Below are 11,622 nucleotides of genomic sequence, written 5' to 3' on the forward strand. Positions count from 1 at the left end.
TTTGCCATTTGCCTCTCGTTTTCCTCTCCCCCACTTCACCCTTGCCGTTTTATTCGCCCTCTTTTCCATTCACCTTCTTCCCATATGTATCTTTGTTTGTGTTTCCATGTACCTTCCATTTGCTTGCTAAAAATCTATTGATATGGATCCACTTAAAGTGTTCTACTTGGATCATCTTTGATCCTTATGCGCTCGTGCTGAAACCCCAACTAGCCTAGTTGATGGGAAATCTTTAGATGAGCATGCTCATTTTGTGCGTCACCGTTTGTCTAAAAAAGGGAGACTCTTATGGGATCAAATAAACAGATTGCTATGTTATGCTTGGAATCTTTGTGAAATTTGTGATCTTACTTGTTGCTCTAAGAACCCTAAAAAACACCTCCCCTACCTATGCGAGTTTAATGATAATGAAATCTTATCTTCTTATGCAAAGGGTGTTTATAGTTACTACGATATCGAACAAATTGAAGAATTTGTTTCTTTTAAGGGTGCTTATGAAGTTGCTTCTTTGATTGAAAAGTATGATATTACACTCTATGAATCTGAAAATTTTGACATACTTAAATATTGCTATGAAAACTATGCTCATAATGTCTATGTCAAAGAATTTATTGAAAGAATGACCGTTGCTTCGGAAGAAAATAATGATATGCATGAATCTATAGATAATTATGATTCCGATGATTTGATTGAAATATCCCTTGATGAACATGATGCTTGCTATTCTTGTGGCCATGATGCCAATATTTATGAAGATGAATTTGCTATAGTTCCTTATGTTAAACATGGGATCATTGCTATTGCACCCATACTTGACAGTTCCTTCGATGAAAAGCATGATTGCAGTGATGTTATTATAAATTCTCTTAATGTCAATTGTGTTAATGATATGCAAAACCTCAAGCTTGGGGATGCTAGTTTTGCTATGACTACTATTTGTTGCAATGATCATCATTGGGGTGATTCTTCTTATGATCTTGAAAATTTATTTAAGCCCCATGATGAATATGAGATTGATAATAATGTTTGCAATAATATTGAAAGTGGGTTTGGAAGAGTGTCAACTTTAGATCCCACATATTTGGAGAATTTTCAATCTTATGAAGTTTTTGATAAAATTGGGTTTGGAGAGGTCATGACTTTAGTAAATGTTAACCCCACTATTTCGGAAGAGTGTCAACTTTGCAAGCATGTGGATCATGTCGAGAATATTTTATATGATCACTATATTGTTGAATTTGCTTATGATCCTACATGTAATTATTATGAGAGAGGAAAATATGGTTGTAGAAATTTTTATGTTACTAAATTACCTCTCGTTATCTTGAGATTGCTATTGTTTCTTTCCGCTTCCTTGCATATGCTAGTTTTTGCTTGCCTTGATAGTTTATTTGCCTATAAGATTCCTATGCATAGGAAGTATGTTAGATTTAGATGTTTTTGTCACGTGTTTTATGATGCTCTCTTTGTGCTTCAATTCTTGTCTTTCGTGTGAGCATCGTTGAAATCTTATGCTTAGCTATAAGGCTTTAAAGAAAAGCGCTTGTTGGGAGACAACCCAATATTTTTACTTGCTGTTATTCAATAAATAATTCATGTAGCCTCTATTTATATGTGGTTTTATGCTTTTAATTAGTGTTTGTTCCAAGTAGAACCTTTGGGAAGACTTGGGGAAAGTCTTTGCGATCTTGCTGTAAAAAACAGAAACTTTAGCGCTCACGAGAATTGCTGCCATTTTTTATTTGAGGGTGATATTTAGTTAATTATTTTTGCATATGATTAATATATAAATTCCTCACGTCCAGAAATTTATTTTAGAATTTTTGGGGTTGCAGAAGTATTCTAAACCTACAGATTACTACAGACTGTTCTGTTTTTGAGAGATTCTGTTTTTTGTGTGTTGTTTGCTTATTTTGATGAATCTATGGCTAGTAATAGAGTTTATGAACCATAGAAAAGTTGGAATATAGTAGGTTTAAGACCAATATAAATAAATAATGAGTTCATTACTGTACCTTGAAGTGGTGGTTTGTTTTCTTTTACTAACGGAGCTCACGGAGATTTTCTTTTAAGTTTTGTGTTGTGAAGTTTTCAAGTTTTGGGTAAAGATTTGATGGATTATGGAACAAGGAGTGGCAAGATCCTAAGATTGGGGATTCCCAAGGCACCCCAAGTTAAAATCCAAGGACACCAAAAAGCCTAAGTTTGGGGATGCCCCGGATGGCATCCCCTCTTTCGTCTTCGTCCATCGGTAACTTTACTTGGAGCTATATTTTTATTCGCCACATGATATGTGTTTTGCTTGGAGCGTATTGTATGATTTGAGTATTTGCTTTATAGTTTACCACAATCATCCTTTCTGTACACACCTTTTGGGAGAGACACACATGAATTGGAATTTATTAGAATACTCTGTGTGCTTCACTTATATCTTTTGAGCTATATAGTTTTTGCTCTAGTGCTTCGCTTATATCTTTTAGAGCACGGTGGTGGTTCTACTTTATAGAAATAATTGATCTCTCATGCTTCACTTATATCATTTTTAGAGTCCTTTAGAACAGCATGGTAATTCACTTTGGTTATAAATTTTAAATGCTAAGAGAAGTTGGATGCTTGATAGATGGTTTTGAGATATAAAGGTGGTAATATTAGAAGTGTGCTAGTTGAGTAATTGTGAAATTGATGAATACTTGTGTTGAAGTTGGCAAGTCCCATAACATGCACGTATGGTGAACGTTATGTGACAAATTTGAAGCACGGGCTGTTCTTTGATTGCTTTCCTTATGAGTGGCGGTCGGGGACAAGCGATGGTCTTTTCCTACCAATCCATCCCCCTAGGAGCATGCGCGTAGTGCTTGGTTTTGATGACTTGTAGATTTTTGCAATAAGTATGTGAGTTCTTTATGACTAATGTTGAGTCCATGGATTATATGCACTCTCACCCTTCCACCATTGCTAGCCTCTTCGGTACCGTGCATTGCCCTTTCTCACCTTGAGAGTTGGTGCAAACTTCGCCGGTGCATCCAAACCCCGTGATATGATACGCTCTATCACACATAAGCCTCCTTATATCTTCCTCAAAACAGCCACTGTACCTACCTATTATGGCATTTCCATAGCTATTCCGAGATATATTGCCATGCAACTTTCCACCGTTCCATTTATTATGACACGCATCATCATTATCATATTGCTTTGCATGATCATGTAGCTGACATCGTATTTGTGGCAAAGCCACCGTTCATAATTTTTTCATACATGTCACTCTTGATTCATCGCAATCCCGGTACACCACCGGAGGCATTCACATAGTCATATTTTGTTCTAAGTATCAAGTTTTAATTCTTGAGTTGTAAGAAAATAAAAGTGTGATGATCATCATTAGAGCATTGTCCCATGTGAGGAAAGGATGATGGAGACTATGATTCCCCCACAAGTCGGGATGAGACCCCGGACAAAAAAAAAGAAAAAAAGAAAGAAAAGAGGCCAAAAAAAAGAAAGAAGGCCCAAATAATAATAATAATAAATAAATGAGAGAAAAATAGAGAAGGGACAATGTTACTATCCTTTTTCCACACTTGTGCTTCAAAGTAGCACCATGATCTTCATGATAGAGAGTCTCTTATTTTGTCACTTTCATATACTAGTGGGAATTTTTCATTATAGAACTTGGCTTGTATATTCCAATGATGGGCTTCCTAAAATGCCCTAGGTCTTCGTGAGGAAGTGAGTTGGATGCACACCCACTTAGTTTCTTTGATGAGCTTTCATATATTTATAGCTCTAGTGCATCTGTTGCATGGCAATCCCTACTCCTTGCATTGACATCATTCGGTGGGCATCTCCATAGCCCATTGATTATCCGCGTCAATGTAAGACATTCTCCCTTTTTGTCTTCTCACACAACCTCAATCATCATATCTATTCCACCCATAGTGCTATGTCCATGGCTCACGCTCATATATTGCGTAAAAGTTGAAAGAGTTTGAAAAAGCTAAGTATGAAACAATTTCTTGGCTTGTCATCGGGGTTGCGCATGATTAGAGCATTTTGTGTGACGAAAATGAAGCATGGCCAAACTATATGACTTTGTAGGGATAAGTTTTCTTTGGCTATGGTATTTTGATAAGACATAATTGCTTGATTAGCATACTTGGAGTATTACTATTTTTATGTCAACAATAAACTTTTATCTTGAATATTTCGGATCTGAACATTCATGCCACAATAGAGAAAAATACATTGAATATATTCTAGAAAGCATTCCACATCCAAAATTATGTTTTTATCATTTACCTACTCGAGGACGAGCAGGAATTAAGCTTGGGGATGCTGATACGTCTCCAACGTATCTATAATTTTTGATTGTTCCATGCTATTATATTATCTATTTTGGATGTTAATGGGCTTTATTTTACACTTTTATATTATTTTTGGGACTAACCTATTAACCAGAGGCCCAGCCCAAATTGCTGTTTTTTTGCCTATTTTAGTGTTTCGTTGAAAATGAATATCAAATGGAGTCCAAACGGAATGAAACCTTCGGGAACGTGATTTTTGGAACAAACGTGATCTAGAGGACTTGGAGTGGACGTCAAGCAATCAACGAGGCGGCCACGAGGCAGGGGGTGCGCCCTCCCCCCTCGTGGGCCCCTCGTAGCTCCACCGACCTACTTCTTCCTCCTATATATGTTCACATACCCCGCAAACATCCAGGAGCACCACGAAACCCTATTTCCACCGCTGCAACCTTATGTACCCAAGAGATCCCATCTTGGGGCCTTTTCCGAATCTCCACCGGAGGGGGAATTGATCATGGAGGGCCTCTACATCAACTCCATGGCCCCTCCAATGATGTGTTAGTAGTTTACTTCAGACCTACGGGTCCATAGCTAGTAGCTAGATGGCTTCTTCTCTCTCTTTGGATCCCAATACAAAGTTCTCCTCGATTCTCTTGGAGATCTATTCGATGTAACTCTTCTTTTTGTGGTGTGTTTGTCGAGATCCGATGAATTGTGGGTTTATGATCAAGATTATCTATGAACAATATTTGAATCTTCTCTGTATTCTTTTATGTATGATTGGTTTATCTTTGCAGGTCTCTTCGAATTATCAGTTTGGTTTGGCCTACTAGATTGATCTTTCTTGTAATGGGAGAAGTGCTTAGCTTTGGGTTCAATCTTGCGGTGCTCGATCGCAGTGATAGAAAGGGAAACGACACATATTTTATTGTTGCCATCGAGGATAAAAAGATGGGGTTTACATCATATTGCATGAGTTTATCCCTCTACATCATGTCATCTTGCTTAAGGCGTGACTCTGTTCTTATGAACTTAATACTCTAGATGCATGATGGATAGCGGTCGATGTGTGGAGTAATAGTAGTAGATGAAGGCAGGAGTCGGTCTACTTGTCGCGGACGTGATGCCTATATACATGATCATGCCTAGATATTCTCATAATTATTCGCTTTTGTATCAATTGCTCGACAGTAATTTGTTCACCCATCGTAATACTTATGCTATCTTGAGAGAAGCCACTAGTGAAACCTATGGCCCCTGGGTCTATTTTCCATCATACAAGTTTCCAATCTATTTTATTTTGCAATCTTTACTTTCAATTTATATCATAAAAATACCAAAAATACTTATCTTATTATTATCATGTCTATCAGATCTCACTCTTGCAGGTGGCCGTGAAGGGATTGACAACCCCTTTATCGCGTTGGTTGCGCGGTTCTTATTTGTTTGTGTAGGTACGAGGTGAATCACGCGTGGTCTCCTACTGGATTGATACCTTGGTTCTCAAAAACTGAGGGAAATACTTACGCTGCTTTACTGCACCACCCTTTCCTATTCAAGGGAAAACCAAGGCAGTGCTCAAGAGGTAGCAAACTCCTTCATTGAGACTTCTTAATGACCCGCTTCTGAAGCAGCTATGTACTCCGCTTCACACGTAGATCCTGTCACGACGCTTTGCTTGGAACTGTACCAACTGACAGCTCCACCATTCAATATAAATACATGTCCAGTTTGTGACTTAGAGTCATTCGGACCAGTGTCGAAGCTAGCATCGACATAACCATTTATGACGAGCTCTTCATCACCTCCATAAACGAGAAACATATCCTTAGTCCTTTTCAGGTATTTTAGGATGTTCTTGACCGTTGTCCAGTGATCCACTCCTGGATTACTTTGGTACCTCCCTACCAAACTTATGGAAAGGCACACATTAGGTCTGGTACACAACATAGAATACATGATAGAACCTATGGCTGAGTCATAGGGGATGACTTTCATTTTCTCTTTATCTTCTGCAGTGTTCGGGCTTTGAGTCTGACTCAATTTCACATCTTGTAACATAGGCAAGAACCCTTTCTTTAACTGATCCATTTTGAACTTCTTCAAAACTTTACAAGGTATGTGCTTTATGAAAGTCCTATTAAGTGTCTCGATCTATCCCTATAGATCTTGATGCCCAATATATAATCAGCTTCATAGAGGTCTTCCATTGAAAAATTTCTTATTCAAGTATCCTTTTATGCTATCCGGAAATTCTATATCATTTCCAATCAACAATATGTCATCCACATAATATCAGAAATGCTACAGAGCTCCCACTCACTTTCTTGTAAATACAGGCGTCAGCGTAAGTCTGTATAAAACCATATGCTTTGATCACCTCATCAAAGCGTATATTCCAACTCCGAGATGCTTGCACCAGTCCATAGATGGATTACTGGAGCTTGCACACTTTGTTAGCACCTTTAGGATCGACAAAACCTTCTGGTTGCATCATATACAACTCTTCTTTAAGAAATCCATTAAGGAATGCATTTTTGGCGTCCATTTGCCAGATTTCATAATCATAAAATGCGGCAATTGCTAACATGATTTGGACAGACTTAAGCATCGCTGCGGGTGAGAAAGTCTCATCGTATTCAACTCCTTGAACTTGTCGAAAACCTTTTGCGACAAGTCGAGCTTTGTAGATAGTAACATTACCATCAGTGTTCTTGAAGATCCATTTATTCTCAATGGCTTGCCAATCATCGGGCAAGTCCACCAAAGTCCACACTTTGTTCTCATGCATGGATCATATCTCAGACATGGCCTCAATCCATTTATCGGAATCTAGGCTCATCATAGCTTCTTCATAGTTCGTAGGTTTGCCATGGTCTAATAATATGACTTCCAAGACAGGATTACCGTACCACTCTAGTGCAGAACGTATTGTGTTCGACCTACGAGGTCCAGTAGTAACTTGATCTGATCATCATCATTAGCTTCCTCTCTAGTTGGTGTAGGCATCACGGGAACGGATTTCTCTGATGTGCTTTACACTAATATGACCTAAACGGCAGTGCCACACATATGTTGCACTATCATTATCAACTTTGCATATTTTGGCATCAATATTATGAATACGTGTATCACTATGATCGAGATTCAATAATCCATTCACATTGGGTGTATGACCACGGAAGGTTTTATTCATGTAAACAGAACAACAATTATTCTCTGACTTATATGAATAACCATATTGCAATAAATATGATCTAATCATATTCATGCTCAATGCAAACACCAAATAACATTTATTTAGGTTCAACACTAATCCCGAAGGTAGAGGGAGTGTGCAATGGTAATCGTATCAACCTTGGAATCATTTCCAATACTCATAGTTACCTCGCCCTTAACTAGTCTCTGTACATTCTGCAACTCCTGTTTCGAGTTACTTAGCAACTGAACCGGTATCGAATACCCTAGGGCTACTATGAACACGAGTAAGGTACACATCAATAACATGTATATCATATATACCTTTGTTCACTTTGCCATCCGTCTTATCCGCCAAGTATTTGAGGCGGTTCCGCTTCCAGTGACCATTTCCTTTGCAGTAGAAGCACTCAATTTCAGGCTTGGGTCTAGCTTTGGGCTTCTTCATGGGAGTGGCAACTTGCTGCCATTCTTCTAGAAGTTCCCTTTCTTTCACTTGCCCTTTTTCTTGAAACTAGTGGTCTTATTAACCATCAACACTTGATGCTCTTTCTTGATTTCTACCTCCGTCGATTTTAGCATCGCGAAGAACTCAAAAATTGTTTTAGTCATTCCTTGCATATTAAAGTTCATCATAAAGCTCTAGTAGCTTGGTCATAGTGACTGGAGAACTCTGTTAATCACTATCTTATCTGAAAGATTAACTCCCACTTGATTCAAGCGCTTGTAGTACCCAGACATTATGATTACATGCTCACTGGCTGAGCTATTCTCTTCCATCTTGTAGGCAAAGTACTTGTCATCTCATACCTCTTGACTCGGGCATGAGCCTGAAATACCAATTTTCAGCTCTTGGAACATCGCATATGCTCCATGGCGTTCAAAATGTTTTTGAAGTCCTGGTTCTAAGCCGTAAAGCATGGCGCAGTAAACTATCAAGTAGTCATCATATCAAACTTGCCAAACGTTCATAACGTCTGCATCTGCTCCTACAATAGGTCGGCCACCTAGCGGTGCATCAAGGACATAATTCTTTTGTGCAACACTGAGGATAATCCTTAGATCACGGACCCAGTCCGCATCATTGCTACTATCATCTTTCAACTTAGTTTTCTCTAGGAACATATCAAAAAATAGGGGAGCTATATCGCGAGCTATTGATCTACAACATAGATATGCAAAAACTATTAAGACTAAGTTCATGATAAATTAAGTTCAGTTAATCAAATTATTAATAAACTCCCACTTAAATTAACACCTCAAGTTATCTAAGTGATACATGATCCATATCAAGTAGCCCATGTCCGATCATCATGTGAGATGGGGTAGTCATCAATGGTGAGCATCTCTAAGTTGATCATATCTACTATATGACTCACATTCGACTTTTCGATCTCCAGTGTACCGAGACCATGCCTGCACATGCTAGGCTTGTCAAGTTTAACCCAAGTATTCTGCATGTACAAAACTGTCTTACACCCGTTGTATGTGAACGTAGAGTCTATCACACCCGATCATCACGAGGTGCTTCGAAATGGCAAACTTTGGCAATGGTGCATACTCGGGAGAGAACACTTTTATCTTGAAATTTAGTGAAGGAATCATCTTATAATGCTACTGCCGTACTAAGAAAAATAAGATGCATAAAGGATAAACATCACATGCAATCAAAATATGTGACATGATATGGCCATCATCATCTTGTGCTTTTGTTCTCCGTCTCCAAAGCATCGTCATGATCTCCATCGTCACCGGCTCAACACCTTGATCTCCATCCTTGCGTCGGGGTCGTCTCGTCAACTAACTATCGCTTCTACAACTATAAAGTAAAGCAATTACATGGTGCTTGCATTTCATACAATAATTAAGAGACAACCCTAAGGCTCCTGCTGGTTGTCGATATTACAAAACACGATCATCTCATACATCAACATATTGTTAGGGAACGAAGCATGCAATTTCAAAACATTTCCTACGATCACACAAGATCTATCTAGGAGATGCATAGCAATGAGACGGGGAGACTGTGTCCACGTACCCTCGTAGACTGAAAGCGGAAGCGTTAGGCTAACGCGGTTGATGTAGTCGAACGTCTTCATGATCCAACCGATCTAAGTACCGAATTACGACACCTCCGTGTTCAGCACATGTTCAGCTCGATGATGTCCCTCGAGCTCTTGAACCAGTAGAGGGTCGAGGGAGAGTTCTGATAGCACGACGGCGTGGTGACGGTGATGGTGATGTGATCCGCGCAGAGCTTGGCCTAAGCACTACGCCGCAATGACCGGAGGAGTAAATTGTGGAGGGGGCACCACACACGGCTAAGAGAATTCTTGGTGTGCCCTTGGGGTGCCCCCCGCCCTCGTATATAAAGGGGGAGGAGGAGGCCGGCGGCCAGGAGGGGCGCGCCATGGGGGGAGTCCTACTTGGACTCCTAGTTCAAGTAGGATTCTCCCACCCTTTTCCTTTCTCCACCGGAGGGAATAGGAAGGAGAGGGAGAGGGAAAGGGAAGGGGGGCGCCACCCCCTCCTCCTTGTCCTATTCGGACTCCCTAGGAGGGGGGTGCATGGCCACCCCCCGCGGGCTTCCCTCTCTCTCCCTTAGGCCCATGTTGGCCCAATACTTCCCCGGGGGGGGGGGGGGTTCCTGTAACCCCTCGGTACTCTGGAAAAATACCCGAATCACCCGAAACCATTCCGATGTCCGAATATAACCTTCCAATATATGAATATTTACCTCTCAACCATTTCAAGACTCCTCATCATGTCTGTGATCTCACCCAGGACTCCGAACAAACTTCGGTCACCAAAACACATAACTCATAAATACAAATCGTGATTGAACGTTAAGCGTGCGGACCCTACGGGTTCGAGAACTATGTGGACATGACCGAGACACCTCTCCGTTCAATAACCAATAGCGGAACCTGGATGCTCATATTGGCTCCTACATATTCTATGAAGATCTTTATCGGTCAAACCGCATAACAACATACATCATTCCCTTTGTCATCGGTATGTTACTTGCCCGAGATTTGATCGTCAGTATCCTCATACCTATTTCAATCTCGTTATCAGCAAATCTCTTTACTCGTTTCGTAATGCATCATCCCGCAACTAACTCATTAGTCACATTGCTTGCAAGGCTTATAATGATGTGCATTACCGAGAGGTCCCAGAGATACCTTGATAACCCACAAGTATAAGGGATTGCAACAGTTTTCGAGGGTAGAGTATTCAACCCAAATTTATTGATTCGACACAAGGGGAGCCAAAGAATATTCTCAAGTATTAGCAACTGAGTTGTCAATTCAACCACACCTGGAAACTTAATATCCGCAACAAAGTATTTAGTAGCAAAGTAATATGATAGTAGTGGTAATGGTAGCAAAAGGTAATGATAACAAAAGTAATGTTTTTGGTATTTTATAGTGATTGTAACAATAGAAACGGAAAAGTAAATAAGCGAAGAACAATATATCGAAAGCTCGTAGGCAATGGATCAGTGATGGAGAATTATGCCGGATGCGGTTCATCATGTAACAGTCATAACCTAGGGTGACACAGAACTAGCTCTAATTCATCAATATAACGTAGGCATGTATTGCGAATATAGTCATACGTGCTTATGGAAAAGAACTTGCATGACATCTTTTGTCCTACCCTCCCGTGGCAGCGGGGTCCTAGCGGAAACTAAGGGATATTAAGGCCTCCTTTTAATAGAGTACCGGACCAAAGCATTAACACATAGTGAATACATGAACTCCTCAAACTACGGTCATCACCGGTAAGTATCCCGATTATTGTCACTTCGGGGTTAACGGATCATAACACATAATAGGTGACTATAGACTTGCAAGATAGGATCAAGAACTCTCATATATTGATGGAAACATAATAGGTTCAGACCCGAAATCATGGCACTCGGGCCCTAGTGACAAGCATTAAGCATAGCAAAGTCATAGCAACATCAATCTCAGAACATAGTGGATACCAGGGATCAAACCCTAACAAAACTAACTCGATTACATGATAAATCTCATCCAACCCATCACCGTCCAGCAAGCCTATGATGGAATTACTCACGCACGGTGGTGAACATCATGAAATTGGTGATGGGGGA

This window comes from Triticum urartu, chromosome 6 (assembly GCF_003073215.2).
Source record: "Triticum urartu cultivar G1812 chromosome 6, Tu2.1, whole genome shotgun sequence".
Classification (NCBI taxonomy): domain Eukaryota; kingdom Viridiplantae; phylum Streptophyta; class Magnoliopsida; order Poales; family Poaceae; genus Triticum; species Triticum urartu.